Below are 19,318 nucleotides of genomic sequence, written 5' to 3'. Positions count from 1 at the left end.
ACCCCCTCGCTTTCCCCCTCCCTTAGGCCCGTGTCGCTACCATTCGGACAAAACGCACATCAAATTGCAGAATTCGGTCCCGGAAGGTTAGGAAATCGCCCCCGGAGAAATGGGTGGGATTTAATAGGCGGCCAAAGGCTTCCTGTCCGTCCCCTCCTGGAGCTGCCCGCGTTGATGTGGGCGGGGAGACCGAAAGGAGAGAGCAAGCCGCGGCTCCTGGTGAAATGGGAAAATGGGCTCGACCGGGGGAGGAGTATTTCCATTCATAAGGCGCGCAGAGGGGACGGGTGTTTCCCAGAGAAAAGCCTCTTAAAGTGCCGGAGTCCCCGATCATTTGGATCTCCCATTGGCGTTCTCCCGGCCTGTAAATCCTGCTCCGCGAGCAGCCCCCGGTGCCTCAACGGGGTGACCGGAGAGGGACACAGGTGCGTCCCACGCTTCGTCTCAACCTCGGGGAGGAAGAAGGGGGAGGCGGATCCGGGGCGGGCTGGAGAGAGCCGGGGCTGGAGGGCGGCGAGAACGCTCCAGAGGACCGCGAGGAAGGAAATGCAGAAGTAGCCCTCAGCATGGCTTCCCGGCGTGCTGCGCTCTGTGCCCTCTGCCTCCCCTCTCCGATGGGCTCTCCTGCTGATGCTTCGGATGGGAGGTCCCACTGCCAGGGGACTGTGAGACTTCAGAAGTTGAGGCTAAAGAAGATTTCCACGGATGGCGAAGCTAGAAGGGCCACAAAAAAGGAAAATGCAAAGTTGGACAAGGGAGGAACGCAGGTGTACTCCCTTGCAACCACCTAGGGTGGAGACAAGAACGTTAGGAAGCCCCTCTGTTGGGGAACCAAACAAAGCCAACAGAAAAGGAAGGCGATGGAAAAGGGCATCCTGCATATTAAAAGAAAGACACAAAGAATCATCCGCAGAGTGGACATTCTGAGCCTACACTTGGAGTCAGGAAGAACCAGATTCAAGACTCAGTTCTACCATATACTCGTTTTAGGACCAATCTTTTAATCTACCTAAGCCTCACGTTCTCCATCTGTAAATGGTAATAATAGAACCTGCCCTGTCCCCTAAAGAGTTTTGGGGCAGATCAAACGCTATAATATGAATGTGAAAGTCCTATATAAGTTAAAATACTGTACAATTGCCAACCGTTATGACCAGTTTTCATTCAAATAATTTAAAGTTTGTGAAAGCCGAGGTACAATGATCAAAGCAGGTCGATTTAGCAAAAAGGAGCAGAACTCTAAGAGCTGACCATTTTAATGCTGCTAACTGTGGTGACGAAATCAATGTTTATCCATCTCAACAAAAAAGAATAATCCTTATTTTGGGGAAAAGAATGTTAAATTGTATACAATATGTACAATATATTCTAAATAAATATTTGACAATTAAGAACAAATGAACAAATATCAAGAAAGATGTTTCTGAGTAGCCAAAAAAGACAGCAAGGAAACTGCCCATTATGATACACACAGTGGCTAAGCGTCATGGTTTCCGCAATGTTCATAAAATGTTAGTAATTTGGCTCTTTAGGATGTATACGCTACTGGACTATGTCACCTTGCTGTTTGACAGGTTGCTCTGGCTAATCAGACTGATCATACTATACCATTGTTCATTCCCCAAAACACATCTCAAAGGGAAGTTTCATTCTTCAAAGATAAATGGTGATATAAAGAACGATGCTGAAGAGTTAATTTAGGGCAAAAAATAAGTTGGAACCATTCTGAAAGAAAGAAAATTTAAATTTGTAAGATGACAAATATTTTGTGATTAAAAGAAAATTCAAGGATTTATTCAGAAATTTCCAGGAGCCTTGAAGCTTTGATAAAGAAAACAATTGAATTTTTTTAAATAGTGTCTTGGAAACTCTAGAAAAAAGTAACAAAGTATGTGTTAGAAAACTACTCTTCCCTTGGCCTGCTTACCAATCCTGCCGTTTGTCATCGATTAAACTTCCTAGGACACCATCGAGAGAGTATAACATTAAGGGGTACAAACTTAGGAATTAGATCACCTGGGTCTGAATTCCACCTCTGCCTCTGTGTGACCTTGATCAAGTTAGTCTCTATGATTCAGTTTCCTCACCTGCAAAATGCTCATAATATCATAGATACCTCAACGGTTGTTGTCAGAATTAAATGAGTATACATAAAGAATTTAGAACAATCTCTGGTACATTCAAATGACATGAGCATCTAGAATAATCCTTGGCACATCTGAGTGTTCACTGTTGTTAATATTACTGATCAAGGCACTCAAATGCACCCATTCCATTAAGGTTGGTTCTGACTGTTTCACAGCTTGAAATCATCCATATAATGATACCCTAATTATCAACCTAGGCTCTTAACAACTTCAATCATCTAACATATCCTTTGGGCTACTTCACTAACCTGGACCATATCAATTACCCATTCTCTCCATTGCAACAGATGGCCTGACTTACTGCTTCAAAGAAACAAATATGAACTCCTTCACATTTCCTTCTCTCTATCTCCACCTGTGTCAACCTTTCTCTTTCTTTTCTTCTACTGTTGTAGAAGTAGTGCCTATCCTCACCGCTGGGTGAAATGTCCTTTTCTTCTTAATAGATGTCTCTAATTATAAATGCTCCCATTAATTGTCTTCTCTCTTTCTAGCGTTTTAAATCTCCATCTTTTAAATGCATTGTTCCATTCTTCTCACTAACATGAATAAATTTTCCATCCTGGAAAAGCTGTACCTGTCATCGTACTGAATAAGCGACTTCCATTTCCTTGGAAGAAACAGGTTCTTTCAATAGTCACTAATAATTTCCTAATAGACATTTACAATTATCTCTTGGTGACTAATTCCAGCGTTTCATGCAATATCTCCCTATTCATTTTTGAAACTTCCTCTTCCCTTAAAGTCTATGCTTATAATGTTCTGAAAATTCTTCTTCAAACTTGTTGGTGCTTCTTTTGTTTAAAAAAGTATTTTCAACATAGAAATATAAAAATATCATAAACACTAATTTTGCCAATACTCGGTGCCCTCAGATATTTTGTCAAATTTGCAGTAGATACTTTACTTTTAAGAAATAAAATATTTTAGATTCACTTGAAGTGCCCCCCCCAAAAAAAATTGTCTAAGTTGTGGCTAATTAGACTGATCATACTATATCATATTTTTTATACTATTTATTTATTCATACAGCAAATACTTATTGAGTAACTATTATATGCCAAACACTGTTCTAGACACTGGGCATACTAGTGGAAAAAAAAAAAAAAAGCACAAATCGCTGCCTTCATGAAGTTAATATTCTAGTGGGGAAGGCAAACAAAAAAAATTAAGAAAAATGTAGAATACATTAAGTACTGATAATTACATAAAAGAAAAAACACTAAACCAAGGAAAAGAGATAAGAAATGTTGAAAGAAGTTACAATTTTGGATAGGGTAATTATTTTGTATCTAAAACAATATGTACTCCACATCATATTTTGGGATTTTTTGGTTTTTTAAAAAATTAATTAATTAATTAATTAAACTGAAGAAATGATTCCAATTTTTTTTCTCCCATTTACCTTCCCCCTTCTTCCTCCCCGCTACCCTCTGATAACCTCTAGTCTATAGTCCATGAGTCTCTGTTTGTCCTGTTCATTTGTTGCTTTTAGGTTTATATCCCACATATAAGTGATATCATGTGATTTTCTACTTTTTCTGTCTGGCTTATTTCGCTTAGTATGATTATTTCAAGGTCAATTCATGTTGTCACAAATGGTAGTATTTAATCTCTTCTTATGGCTGAGTGATATTCCATTGTGTTTATGTGCCACAGCTTCTTTAGCCAATCATTTGCTTCTATGTCCTGGCCACTGTGAATAATGCTGCTATGAACATCGGTGTGCAAATATCTTTTCGGATATGAGTTTTCAATGTGTGGGGCAAATACCCAGTAGAGGGATTGCTGGATCATATGGTAGATCAATTCTTAGTTTTTTGAGGAACCTGCATACTGTTTTCCATAGTAGCTGTACCAATTTGCAGTCCCACCAGTAGTATAGGAGGGTTCCTATTTCTCCGCATCCTATCCAACATTTGTTATTACTTGTCGTGTTGATTACAGCTATTCTAACAGTCAACATCACATTTCGACTTAATAATGTTGATACAAGCACTAATTTATTCATTTTAACTACTGTATAGTATTTCATTTTATAAATATTCCACAATTTATTTAACTACTGTCTTGTTGGTGAACATTTTATTTGCAACTTTTTCCTACCACCAAAATATTGCAATAATCATTCTTATACATGCGTACACATACGAAAAGTTCTCTAGGATATTCTCAACTTCGACTTCCTTCGAATTCCTTACAAAATAATTGTATCAACTTACACTCCCTCCAGGTTCCACTTTCAGTATGGCCAAATAAATGACAGCTGGACTGATCCTTCCAAAGATAACAACTACAAACTCAGGATAAAAAAATTTTTTAAGAATAAAAATTTTAAAACCCTGAAGGAATTGGAGATTTAACAAAAGCAGGTAGATTCTAGAAAAATGTTAACACTTGGAAGAAGAGAATGTCACAAGAATATGAGTTTCCATTCTTTACAGCTTTTGGTCTTGAGGGATAGCTTTAGTTGAGGCCAAACAGGGTGGCTAAAACTCTTAAAAGTGTACTCACAGCTTTTGTGGTCCAAATTACCAAAGTACACAGTTTAGAGTGACCATATCTACTGGAAAGGCAAGGGGAACCACTAGAAAGAAAGAGCCAGAGAGGAAGAAATGTAAATTATGTGTCTCTCTACAAATCTCTAGCTGATCCCCGAACCATCCATGTGCAGGGCTGTGTGTAAAGAACGATCCAGCTAGGAATAAAAGAACTAAACTCAGATTTAAGCTGCTACTTAAGTTAGTTTATAGCTTCAGTTAAATTAGTTATCTGCCAAAACAAAAAAAAATCAACACCTTTCAGAGGAAAATAACAAAATTCAGAGTCTTCACAGCATAACGTTCATAATGTCCAGAATACAATTCAAACTTACTTAACACATAGAGAAATGTGACCTATTCTCGAAAAAAAAGACAACAGAAAAAACTCGAGATGATCCAGAAGTTGGAATTAGCAAACAAAAATTTTAAAGCCTAATTCTGCTCAGTGAAATAAAATATTTTCATAATGAGTGCAAAGATATGAATGCCAGCAGAGCAATAGAAAGTGTTTTCAAAAAGAGCCAACTGGAAATTAAAAAACATAAAAATGCAGTATTTTAAATTAAAAATTCACTGAATGAGCTTAATGGCAGAAAACAGATGAAACAGTCAGTAAACTTGAATATAAATCCATGGAAATTATCCAATCTGAAGAACAAAAGGGGAAAAATTGGAACAAAATGAAAAGAGCCTTGGAACCTGTCAGTCAATAGTAAAAGGTCTAACATACATGTGATATTAGTCGCAGAAGGAAAATAAATAGACAGGAAAAATATCTAAAGAAATAACGGCTGAAAAAAATTCCAAATTTGATGAAATAAAATTTACAGATTCAAGAGGCCCTAAAAAATCTTTAAGCAAGAGAAAAACAAAGAAAATCAAATCCAGGCATATAAGATTTAAACTGCCAAAAACCAAGGACAAACAGGACATCATGGAAGCAACCAGGGAAAAATGACAAATTACATATAAGGAAATATCAATTCTATTTGCTACTGACAAATAGAAATAATGGAGATGAGAAAACAATCAAGATCTTTAAAGTACTGAAAGGAAACACAAAACTGTCAGTACAGTATTTTAATATTGAGCAAAAATATCCTTCAGAATGAAGACAGAATAGAAACATTTCAGATAGAAGAAATTTCTTCACTCATGCTGTCTTGTTTTCTCTTCATTTATAGCTTCATTATTAAACAGAAGTTTTAAAATATAAATGCAGCCAAATTTTTCAATGTTTTCCTTTATAATTTGTGCTTTTTCTACTTTAAGAAATTTTTTCCTATCCCCAAGGTTATAAAGATATTCATATACTTCATTCTAAAAGTTTTAAATTTTTATATTTTACATTTAAGTGTTTATTACAAATTAAATTTTTCTGTGTAGAGGGTAAGGTTGGGTCTACTTTTTCCCCCATAGTTAAATATCATAGTAAGTCATTTATTAAATTCTTTACTAACAATTTCTAATCCCATGCCAAATTTGTCATAAATCAACTTTTTATATATGCATAAGGCTGTTTGCCAATTTTCTCGTTTTCTCCCATCTTACTTTAAAAAAGTTTCTGTAATCCCCCAATTCCTTATGCTCATTTCAAAGATATAGATTGTTTCTAGTCTTTTACTGATTACTTTTATAGATTTTAAAATAAAATGCTTAAATTTTTCTAACAAACTCAAACTATTCTCTATTTCTATCCACCTTGCCTTTGAACAGGATTCTCCATTTTGTTATTGTTGTCTAGAGTTTCGGTTTGCCTTTACTCATCTGATCAGTAGTTAAGTAAATTTACCAACATATTTTGTCAGTTTCTGTGCTCCCAATTATTTCTTGTATGCCATATCTTCCATCTGATTTCACTTTTCTTTCTTAGTGAAGCACATTCATTATTATTTAAAAGGCATGTACTCTCATATGCTGAAATGTTTCTCTTTGCCCCACACTGTAATGTAGTATTTAGCTGGGTAGAAGATTCTAGTTCAAAATCATATTCCCCCTCAACATTTGAAGGTATATTTGCTTTGTTTCCCAAAATCCTTTAATGATGATAAGTTTGCTGTCACTCTGTAATTGCCTTTTGTTAAATAACCCATTTTTCCCTCTTTGGTGGCATTGAAAACATTATTTTGATCATCAATGTGCTGCGGATCCATTATGATGTGTCTACATATAATAGATTTATTTTATCCTGTTTGGTATTGAGAGTACACTTTCTATCTGAGAAATCATGACACTTTATAGAAATCTGTCTGCCATTTTTCTCTTAAATATTTATTTTCTACAATCTCTTCCCTTTCCTTGTTCTGGAACTTCTATTTGATGTTTCATAACTCTCATTCTACCCGTATCTCTTAACTTTATTCATAGTCTTTACATTTTTTACCTGTCATGGTGCATTCTGAGTGAATTCCTCAGAATTGTCTTTGTGTTCAATCTGGTGTGTGTCCCAACTACTGAATTTTTTATTTCAATGATGTATTTCATTTTCATATACCTAAATTATATTATTCATATTCACCTGTTCTCATTTTTTATGTACGCTTGATTTTTGTTGATAATAATTTTTCCTCTTTATAAATTTTATTCCCTCATTCAATCCTAAACATACTGTTTTAAGGTCTTTGACAGCTTATTCCATAAAAAATAATTTTATTTATCTTGAATTCACATTATCATAATTTTTTTTCTTGGTCATGTTTCTTGCCATTAGATTTATTTGTGGATTCTTTGGGTATGTCTTGTATAAGAGGCTTTTGTTCTTATTTTTGTTTTTCTCTCTCTTCTTTTCCTCTGGTTTAACCTTCCTTAACCAGCAATTTGTGGTTTGTTTATTTGTTTATTTGTTCTTACCTAACTCCCAGGACAGCCAGTCCTGGACCAGATCTTATACTATCTGATAAGATTGTTAAACAGAGATATCACAAATCTGGTCACAAGTCACTGGGCAGTTTGATTCACTCCAAGTCTCAGGACTATATAGATATCTTCCTTAATCTCCAGGCTTACAGTGTGCTCTAAGATATATATATCCCAAGAAAGAGCCAACAATTTTCTTCAGACTCTTTTTGTGAGGTGGAGTGAGGCTGGGGAAAGCAGGAGACTTTAAGCAGTAAGTGTTCTAGTTTCTGCCTTACGTGGAACATTTTAACCTCCATTAACATACAGGAGCTAAATCCAAAATACCTTTGCCCGTGTTCAGCCTGGAGTCTAGCATGCTGTGACATCAAACCTATTAATAAATCTGCAGTTCTGTTCAGTTTCTGATGAAATTGATATTATCTTGTTTTGTGCTCAGCCGTGTTTTATCTATCATGACTATAAGTTTAGGGCCAATGCATGAACATATCAACATCCTGAAGAAGTAGTATCTGACCACTTCTCCATTGATCCCTTCTTTATCTTCTGAATTCTACTCCTCAAACTGTGAGTTGTTTCTCAAGGCTTGGACCTCGGAATTCTTTTCTCTAAATCTCTCTTTCAGTTATATTATCTATTCTCATGCTTCAACTACAACTTACATGTTAAAGATTCTCAAATCTTTAATTTTTTTTTGTCTAGCCAGTCTGCCAAGATTCAAGCTTGTATTTTTAACTGTATGACAGATGTTTACATCTGGATGTCCTATTACTACCTTAAACTTAATATTCAGAAACTATGCATTATTTTCCTACCCCCACCAACATCTCTTTCTGATTTTTTTCTCATAATGAAGCCATTACTCTCACTGTTGCCCAAACCTGAAATCTAATGTCTTATTTTCCACTATGCCTCATCCATATGATCTAATCATCTTTTGCTATGGACTGAATTGCGTCCCTGCAAAAGTCATATGTTGAAGCCCTAACTCCCAGTGTTTGGGGAGGCAGGGCTTTAGGGAAGTAATTAGGATTAGATGAGGCAGTTAGGGTGGGGCTCTCATGATGGAATTAATGTCCTTATAAGAATAGGAAGAGAGATTAGAGCTTCATGAAGAAAGAGCTCTTACCAGAGAACCAAATTGTGCAGCACCTTGATTTCGGACTTCTCATCCTCCAGAACTGTGAGAAACAAATTTCTGTTATTTAAGCTATCCAGTCCATGGTATTCTATGGTATTAGTAGACTAATACGAGCTTTAAGTCCTATCATTTCTCTTTCAGAATTGTCCTTGAATTCCATTCTTTTTTCCATATTTTTGCCATAACACTAATTCATTTCTTCGTGATCTCACCTCTGAATCGCTGAAACTCCTTCCTTAGTAGAATCCCCAATATTAATCTCACTTTAATCTATTCTTCATGCTGCTCCTAGATTAATCATCCTAAAGTAGTATGTACCATAGATTCGACTACCCTCTCCTAAAGTCAAATTTATTCTTATGACTTCTTCATCATTAAGCCTTTATTCATGCCAATCCCTTTGTCTGGAATTCCTTTTCCTACATTCCTACCTACTAAAAGCCTACTTTCCTCTGCTCAATTGCTACTTCAGCCATGAATCTTCAGCATTCACTCAAGAGAAACTTCTCCTTCATCTTAACTCCCAGAATCATCTGCCTATACCATTCATATGGCACTTATCTGCTAACTTATATCACATATTTATCTATTTACTGTCAGCTACTTGGGGCCAGGGTCATACCCACAGCAAGCCTACCCACAAGAACAGTAAAAAGAATATAACCTTTGAGATAAACTGCCATTCATATCCTGTCTCTATCACTGCTTGACCTTGGGCATAGCAAATTTCTCTAAGTTTAAATTTGTCAAATGCTGTACCTGATACGCCTACAGCTTCTTCTCAGAAAAAATTGACCTCAAACAGCTTCTGCTGAAAGAGTATAAGGTCTCCCCAAAAAGATTCTCCACTATGGAAATGGAAACAAAAAAAGTAAAAGAATCAGCCTGTTAGTCATGGAAAGAGAGAAACTCAGATATATAAATACACAAGCAGGAATACCTGAGTAAGATCAATGATAGACCACCATGTGAAGACCCAACAGACTGCTTCTAAGGTCCATAACACTTGTAAGAACTATGAATGACCTTCTCATTCCAGGCTCTATCTCAGCCTGTCATGGTTCCCTTTCTTCCTGAAGCCTAGTAATTCAGCTTTTCCCAGATAACTACTGATAGCTGCTTAACTAAGAGTTCTGCTTCCTAAACACACACACACACACACACACACACGCACATGCTCCTTTATTTTCACACGTTCTAATATGTGTGAAAATATTATATTATACTATACTATCATTAAAATATTAATATAATATGACATAATATACTACTATATTTTATATTAAAAACTGGAGCCACAACTCCTATTAGGAAGTCAACTGTATTACTCTGGTAAATGCCCTGACAAGTGCTTGAGAAAAGGAGGTCCTATAGATTTGGCTGTGGAGAAAACTAACTATTCTGCCAAGGATAAAAGGAATTTTCTTGTTATTTCCGATAGAGGGAAAAGAGAATAAAAAGGTAGAGACAGAAAAATTATAGACATCTGTCCAATGCTTTATCTGATTCTTTTCTGTCTTCCCTTGAATATTCAATAAAGTTAGATGAATGATAGATGTCTTGGTGCTAGTGGATATTTGTGGAAAGAAGAGTATGGGCTTTGTCCCCAGGACAATATGAGGTGGAATCAAGATAATATCAAAGATGCAGGAGTAAAGATGAGAGAAATGTGATCAAATATGCCAAAGGAATTAGCAGATATCAAAGAAAGGCTGTATAATTAGGATGTGGCCAATATAACCATTCTCTAAAGCAAAGAGAGAACCCAAGTAACATCTGGGTTGCCCTCATAAGAAACCCTCCACTACTTGTGGTGAATTTTGGTCCCATGAAAACAAAAGGGCTCAGCCAAAACACCAGATTTCCTGTATCTATAAAACAGGATTCATAATGACTACCTCAAAAGGTAAGATATGAGGATTAAATAAAATACACGTGTAAAGTGCTTAGTGTGGTGTTGGCACATATTAAGGTACTAATAAAATTAGGCACTTCTCCTCAAAAATAATGAGATGAATAGAAGTAAAATAGAAAAAAAAAAGACTGTGCACAGCCCATTAATTCATGTTGTTTATCTTGAATAGTGTCCAGCATCATTTCTCATATTTCTTTTTAATCCTCTAGTAGCCTGTTATCGTTTCATTCTGGGCAATTTCTTATTTCAAATACTATTTCACTAGGAAATATTATGTAACCCAAAATAAGTTCCCATGTTTACCCCAATACACATCTTTCCATTTCATATTCATTTCTACCTTCATGTTTGTGGGTATATGCAGCCATTCTTGCCTACCAAACCCTATCTATAAAGAGCGATTTTCCCTCCTTCATGAAGACTTTCCTGACTACTGCAGCTATTATTGATTTCCATCTCCTCTAAAACGCTTCCGTATTTATAGACTACAAAATTCAGGAAATCCTACTCTACCTTGGAATTGTTCAATGCTTTAGTATGGTTTTGCCTTGACAATCAATTATAAGTGATTAACCAGGAGCAACTCCTATAAACCATAAGACCTGAACCACACTGCCCTGGGAATGTGCAATAGACATCAGGTTCATAGAGCTCTCTGATCCAGTCTGCAACTCATTGTCTCAGTCTTGAACTAATCACGTGGGCCTGCATATGTGATTAAGCTCTACTAAATACTCTACACATTCTTCTATTTCTGCCCACATCTCCAAATTTATGTAGAATATTTACATGGCCTTCCAAATTTATGTGCAATACTATAATCTAGGATCCAACTTTGGGTCTTCCCATAATGCTGCTTCTCTATTCTGGATGCTTTACCTCAAATTGCCTTGGCTTACGGTCCTCCTGGTGACACTCGATCTCGTGCCCAGGGTAACATCCTACCTAACTGACTTGATCTTGTAGACAGAACCAAATCACAAGATTCTTGTGGAGCACACCTTTAGAAAAAATTACTTCTCGTGCTCCTATATTTCCACATCACGTAAAACAGAGCAGCTAAGCTCTTAATATTTACTGAGAAGATGTCAGTGAAAAGGGGTAGCAAGAACTTCTGAAAATTCTTCTCCATAAAAGCAAAGAGAAGACTGGCAAAAATTGACAAAATCAACTTTTTCTGAACTCCGGAAATTAACTAAATGCTTGCAACAATCCAGGTAGCATTTATTTTATTTAAAAAAAAAAAAAAAAAACTGAATTTCAATTAAAACAGAGAGTTTTGTGGAATTTTAACTTTCTTACTCCCATCCCCCATTCTCCTGCTCCGAGGCAATCTCGAAAACTAATAATGCACCTGCAGTAAAATCTAGCAGCTGGCAGCCACTAAATGGGGCAGAACCAGGCTGGGGCTTCTTCAAAGTCCCAATTCCAAAGGAATGCCATCATTTGATCTGTCTGATGGTTGCCTGAGAAATCCCACTCACAAGGTTAACCTGACTTGGAGCTTACCCAAGTGTAAATTTGAATATGTGGGATATAAACATAAAAGCAACAAACGAACAGAATAAACAAACAGAGACTCATGGACATGGATAATAGATTAGTCGTTACCAGAGGGTAGGGGATAGAGGGGAGGTAGATGGAGTAAAAGTTGTCTAATATGTGGTCACAGAAAGAAATCTAACTATGGGAGGTGAACACACAATGTAAATATATATATGCCTTACTGTTAAAATGTACAGCCGAAACTTACTAGATTTCATTAACCAATGTCACCATAAAAGTTAATTAAAATTAAAATATATATATATTTCTTCTCTAAAATTAGCTAAGTGTATTGTTTTAGTGTCCAAATTCAAAGCTTCTATTCACTCCAACTTATATTAAATGTAAACAAAACAAAAATTAATTAAGTAATTAATTAATTTGAAAGGGCTTTTTCAGAGTCATTTGTCAAAAACAATCGCAGGCAATTGCTTAACTTCACAGCTACCTGAGGGGGTGGATAACAGTAGAGGCAAACAACAGACTAACCAAAAAGCTTAAAAGGAAAAGATGGACAATGAGCTGCTGCAAGGGTTTTGAAAAGCCCCAGACTTTCGGGACCACACACAACCAAGAATGTGAACTTTACATAATTAATTCAGATAACTCATTAAACAAACTACAACAAAAAAATAACAATAAACCCTAAGGAAGGAGAAAAATTTGATTTCCAGAGTTATTATATTATTTTAAATGTCCAGTTTTCAACAAAAAAAAAATAGGAGATGGGCTAAGAAACAAGTAAGTATGACCTACACACAGGACAAAAAGCAACCAATAGATTTTAGCCCTGAGAAAGCCCAGACATTGGCATTCTTACTAGACAAAGACTTAAATAAGCTATTTTAAACATATTTAAAAAAAAGATAAAGGAAACCACATGAGGACTAAAGGAAAGTATAAGAACAATGTCTCACTAACTAGAAAATAGCAATAAAAAGATAGAAAAAAAAATTAAAGAACCAAAGAGAAATTCTGGAGTAATAACTGAAATGAAAAAATTCATTACATAATATCAACAGAAGATTTAAGCAGAAATAAAAAAAACATTGATGAGCTTGAAGATAGGTCAATTGTGAATGTCCAATGTGAGGAAGAAAAAAATTTTTAATTAACAGAGCCTCAGAGACATGTGGGACATCATCAAAAGGAGAGGTGAGAGGTTCAGAAATATTTGAAGAAATGATGGCTGAAAACTTCCCAAATAGGATGTAAAATATTAATCTACACATCCTAAAAGAAGCTTAACAAACTTCTAGTGGGATAAATTCAAAAATATCCACACCTAGACACATCACAATCAAAGTGCCAAAAGCCAAAGCAATAAAGAGAATTTTGAAAGTAGCGAGAGAGAAGTAACTCATCATTTATCTGTGAGCCTCAATAAGATTAACAGCTGACTTCTCATCAGAAACCAAAAAGAATGGAATGATGTATTCAAAAACCTGAAAGAAAAAAAAACTATTAACCAATAATTCAATATTCAGAAAAGCTACCATCAAAAGTAAAGGCAAAATTAAGACATTCATAGATAAACAAAAACCTAGAGAATGCCTCACTAGCAGATCATTCCTAAAAGAAATATTAAAGAGAATCCTTGAGAATGAAAGTACTCAAATCCACAAAAAGAAATAAAAAGCGCTGAAAAGGTAATTACATAGATAAAAATGAAAGGCAGTAATAATGTATTTTTTGTTTGTAACTTTTTCTCCTACATGATTTGAAATACAACTACATAAAGCAATAATTATAAACTAGTGTTGATGTGAGGATAAAATGAATTAACATAAATCTCTTAGAAAAGTACCTGGTACCTAGTAAGTATTTAGTAATGTCAAGTATTATTCTTATGCATTATTCCAATGTATGTGAAACTTCAGCAGAGATAACCACTTAGTAAGGCAAAAATCAAACCTGAAGATGGATGTCGTGACAGATTTCACAGCCAAAATAGCATTCATTTCCTCTTTAGAGCATAGTAGGACTATTGGCAGAAACTGGGAGTTTGAAAAAAGTTAGTCACGGGTTCTAGGAATTCTGTTTAGAAGACATTTATCTAGAAGTAATGGTGGAACTTCAAACATCCTAAAGGAATCTCACAAAATTGGACAGCAGTTTGACTAGAAGGTGAAGCCTGGAAATTATCATCATAAAAGTGATGGTTGAAGTAAAGGAACAATAGCTCCTCCTCGATGAAATAGAATGCATGGAGAATAGCAGAAGGCTAAGGATTGAGAAATTGAAGAAAACTAAAGAAGGGGGGGAAAGCCAGCCAAAGTATAAGTACTTTCTAGAAGGCAAATAGCCAATCATAGAACCAGAAGAAAAAGAATTCTTGATTTTCTAATAATGATTTGGCTTTTTAAAAATGGTTCAATTTAATTGTTTCTATAAAAAGAATATTCTAAGGAAAATGCTAAAATAAAAGATTTTATCCAGTCTGCCTAGGAGAGTTTATACATACATACTTCAAGTGACCGTGCTCCTAATTTCACCTAGAAAAACAGCAAACATACTTAAGTAATGCTTTAATGTCTTTATCTCTAAATTACTCTCGACAGCTAAAAATTTTGGAAATAAGCCTATGCCATTTGGCTGACTTTGATAAAGAAGAGAATCCTATTTCTTATGTTAATTATGAAGAACTGTAACCCTTATTCTCAATAAAATATTGATGGAAGTCATCAAATGTAAAGACCAGTTTCTGAAGAGCCCTATTTAATGACTGGGTCCTAGGTTAATTAAGAAACATTTACTGAATCCTATTATGTGCAATAGATTCTGCTCATTCTCTGGAACATCAAAGTCTCTCTCTGCTACCCCATATGTAGATACCTAACCACAAGTTAGTATGCTACTTATTATCCTCCTTCAAAGAATGCTCAAATTTCAAGAATACCAACCGTTCTACTTCTTTATCCTTGATGAAACTGATTCTAATAAATCAAATTCGCCAAAGGTCCAGAGCTCCCTTCTAACATTTTGTCTTCTTTAAGAAGATACTTATAAAATACATAAACTACAATTACTTCCTCCCATGTTCTTTAAAGCCATTTATATTGTAGGGGGAAAAATGCACATATGGGAAAGCATATAAAACATAAATGTGCAGCTTAATGAATTATTATATAAACAAATACCCATGTAATCACCACCCAGGTCATTTCTAACACTATAAACTCTAATTTGCCTTTCCAAATTAGAGCTCTCTCCCTCACACCCAAAGGTAACAATTACCTGACTTCTGAGGTAATTACCTTCATGCTTCTCCTTATACAAGGATTTTTAAAGAACAGAAAACTACCAAAAATGTAGTCACTAAATATGTCTGAACATATAGTCAAAATCAATTTTTAAAAAAATCATCACCATAATTTTTATATTACTAATTTTCAAAATTATCCCCATGACACATATCAATCCTGATTTACCCCAAAATCTTTGTAGCCTATCACCAAACGTGAAACGATGGCCATGATGCAGTGCTTCATTTGTTCAAGGATGTATCAGATGGTACAAAGTTCAAAGTTTATCCCAGGAGGTTTGGGTGGTCACTCATCTAGTCAATGCTTCAAAAAGAACACCCAATCTTCATGCATGGAAGGTACTTATTAAAGAACTGCTGGAACATGTAATGGAAATGCGGCAGAAAATGAAGTTGTTAGAGACTTCCTGTGGCAATGATGGAAAAAAATTACTTCTTTAGCTTGTTTGAATATGGGGTTTCTGTCACTATATTCTCCACATAAAACAATGGACTGAAGACTCATTACGTGTATAGACATATGAAGTAAAATTTACGATTTAGCGCATACAACATATCCATATGTATAACATGCTGCGTAATAAATTTTGAAAACCTTCCATTTTTTTTATTCACCTTGTAACCTTCCCATTACCTTCGTAGTGTATGAATTATTTTGGTCTTGCCTCTAGCCCTCAATACTGTTCCTGAAATTCTTTTATGTTGTTGCATGTAACTGTAATTTGTTAATTTTCATTACTGCATGTTCTAGTGTGCAAATACTGAAAACTCCATTCTTTATTTGGTGATAGATCCTTAAGTTATTTCCATTTGAAACTATTATAAATAACGCTCATGTCTTCCAGTGCTTATGTAGATACATTTCAGTTGAGTACACTAGAATGAAATTGCTGCTTTGTCTTCAGTTTTACTGCATCATACTAAACTGGTTTCCAAATGGTTGTACCAATTTACACTTCCACCTTATTCCAAATCCGTCTATCTTATAAACTGTTTTGCTGCTCATATTCATATCTATAACTCACATAGAATTGTTTTTGGCTGTGGTATGAAGTTAAAGTATTTTTTTTCCTTATATGATTATCCACTTGTCCACACAATTTCTTGAAGTATCCTTACCACTGCTATGGAATGCTATGCAATGGCATCTTCATCTAATCAAGTGTATATATTGATGGTTGTTTCTGGACACTATTTTGTTTTGTCAATTTATTATCTATTCTTGTGTTAATTATTGTAGCTTTAGAAAAAAATGGTCTTGATATCTGGAGTCCTCTCATCTTGCTGCTCTTCTTCAAGTGTTTTAGCTATTCCTCATCTTTGCATTTCCATATAAACTGTGGAATCAATTTGTCAAATACACATACACATACAAATACACACTTTGGGGATTTTGCTTGGGATCGTTTTGAATGTACAGATAATCTGAGAAAAGTTTGAGGAATCTGACATCCTTAAAGCATTGTCTTCCAATCTATAAACATGGTTTATCTCTATTTAGGTTTTCTTTAAATTCTTTTAAAACTGTAATTTCCTGAGGGACATTGTACATCTTTTTCGATTTAGTCCCACAAGGTTCATTTTTGATGCTACTTTAAATGGTTGCCTTTTTATTTCATTCTCCAACTGTTTGTGGCTGATATACAAAACTCCAATTGATTTTGCTTAATGATCTTGTTTCTCACGATCTTGTTAAGCTTGTTAATAATTTACCTGTACATTCTTTTGGATGTTCCTATATACACAATCATGTTATCTGCAAATGGTTTATTTCAATATGTATTCCTTTTCTTACCTTCATGTAGTAACTAGCACTTCCAGTACAATGCTGAAGAAAAATGGAATAGATATCTTTGTTTTTCTCCCAACTCCAAATAGAAAGCTTTCAAAATTTCACCATTTAAGTTATGATATTTCCCATAGGTTTTATGTAGAAACCCTTTGAGATTCAGTAAGTTCTCTTATATTCCAAGTTTGTTAAGTTTTTATTATGAATAGATGTCATTTTATCAAATGGTTTACATCTGCTGAGATGACCTATAGTTTTCTCCTTCCATGCTTCTCTTTAAGGTTCTCCCATCCTTGATCATCTTCCCCCACAAATTCTAGCTGTATTGGTCTTCAGAAACTACAGTCTTTATCTCAATTCAGCAAGACCATCAAGCTGTTTAGAATCCCATCCCCTGCAATTCTGTATAAAATTCCTTCCAGGCAGAAAACCAGGGCAGTTGTAGGATTCACTTCGTTTGTTCTCACAGGGATTGCAGTCTGGGACTGGCTGTTGAACGGTGCCTGAAATAGGAGTTTTGGGGGAGGTGATATTTTTGCGAGATTTCTAGATTTTTACCATGAGATGGAAAACCCTTACCCTGTTACTACCTCACAGTCAGAGGTAGAAGTTTACTTTTATTTCCATCATCTCAGGTTTAAGCAACTTGTTTTAGCAAATTCGATATTTTTGGTTACAGCACCCTGATTTTACTTGGGAAACCATCCTACCCCATTTCATGTAGTCTTAGTGGGACTATTCATCAAGGTGCCCACCTTCCCTGACCAAAAATAACTCACAATGTTTTTCATATTCTCTGCACTAAAAATGTGAATCATAAACTCAGTGATAACAAGGATAAAAAGTTGGAACTGATCCATTCCAAACCACTCTTAAAGAGATTATCCATTACTCCTCATACAACATAAATATTAGCCAGTGAATTTTATTGGAAAAAGCCAATCTGGGCACACTGGAACACAAAATGATAAAACTTTCTCTGAATTTAAGATGTAAAGATATATCACATCCAACCATTCCACTACAAAGCTATGGATAAAAAAAGAAAGATTAGTTTCCTCGTAAGAAAGATTAAGAGTTCTTCAATATTTTTCAAAAGAAGTGCCCCCAACCAGGTACTATGGATGCAATACTGGGAAAGGAAGGGAAATGCTTCACTCAGGAGGAAGACTCAATCTAAAAGTGCTCATCCATCGAACTGGCAAAAAAATACATATTTTTTTTAAGCAGTGCTATCTATTACTGATGAAAGTAAAGAGTGATGTGCACTCTCATGCACTGCTGATTGGAATATGAATTGCTGCAACTTCTTTTGGAAACTAATCGAGTAATATCTATTAAGATTAAAAATACACATATACTCTCCACCAGAAATCCTGTTTTGGAAAAATGTGTCCTTTAGAAATAAAAGCACTGGTATCTAAAACATACACAAAGACATTTCTTTTGACCTTGTCTAAAGGAACAAAATACGGGGGAAAAAAAGTGGGGTAAAGAGGAAAGAAGGGTCTGCATGTCAATCAAAAAGACTGATTGCATATATTGTGTATTTATGCTATGGAATATTAGCTTTTAAAAAGAATAAGTTGGTCTACGGCCATGCTACCCTGAACATGCCTGATCCTGTCTGATCTCAGAAGCTAAGCAGGGTCAGGCCTGGTTAGTACTTGGATGGGAGACCATCTAGGAAGACCAGGTGCTATAGGAGTAAAAAATTTAAAAGTAAGGGATTGTAAGCTGACAAGGTCCTTGCAATCTGTGAGGTCGACCAAGGGTTGCCTCGCCTAAAAAATAAAAAATAAATAAAAATAAGTTGACACTACCCAACTGTACATTTAAAAGTGGTTAAGATGGTAAATTCTACATTGTGTTTTTACAACAATAAAAAAGAAGAAAGCAAAAAAGAGTCATATCTATACATAATGATCTGGAGAAATGGTTAGACATAGAAACACAGAAAACGGGAGTACCACATCACTAGGAGTACCCTGGTCCAGGGATTCAAACTGCCTGATTTTAGTGAATCCTTTTATGCAAGTAGCTATCAAATTATCTTAGCTTGGTGGCAGCAAGCATTCCAATTACATAATTACGTCCCTTGTTTTTATTTTCTCCAT

At 35.3% G+C, this 19,318-nt stretch overlaps 1 pseudogene; it reads left to right on the top strand.

The window, feature by feature from the left end:
• Positions 1–18,790: 18,790 nt before the first annotated feature.
• LOC112473972 lies at positions 18,791–18,909 on the top strand (annotated as a pseudogene).
• Positions 18,910–19,318: the final 409 nt, after the last annotated feature.

The sequence above is a fragment of the Pteropus alecto genome, unplaced genomic scaffold (assembly GCF_000325575.1).
Source record: "Pteropus alecto unplaced genomic scaffold, ASM32557v1 scaffold8, whole genome shotgun sequence".
Classification (NCBI taxonomy): domain Eukaryota; kingdom Metazoa; phylum Chordata; class Mammalia; order Chiroptera; family Pteropodidae; genus Pteropus; species Pteropus alecto.
This window is presented reverse-complemented; position numbering and strand designations above follow the sequence as displayed.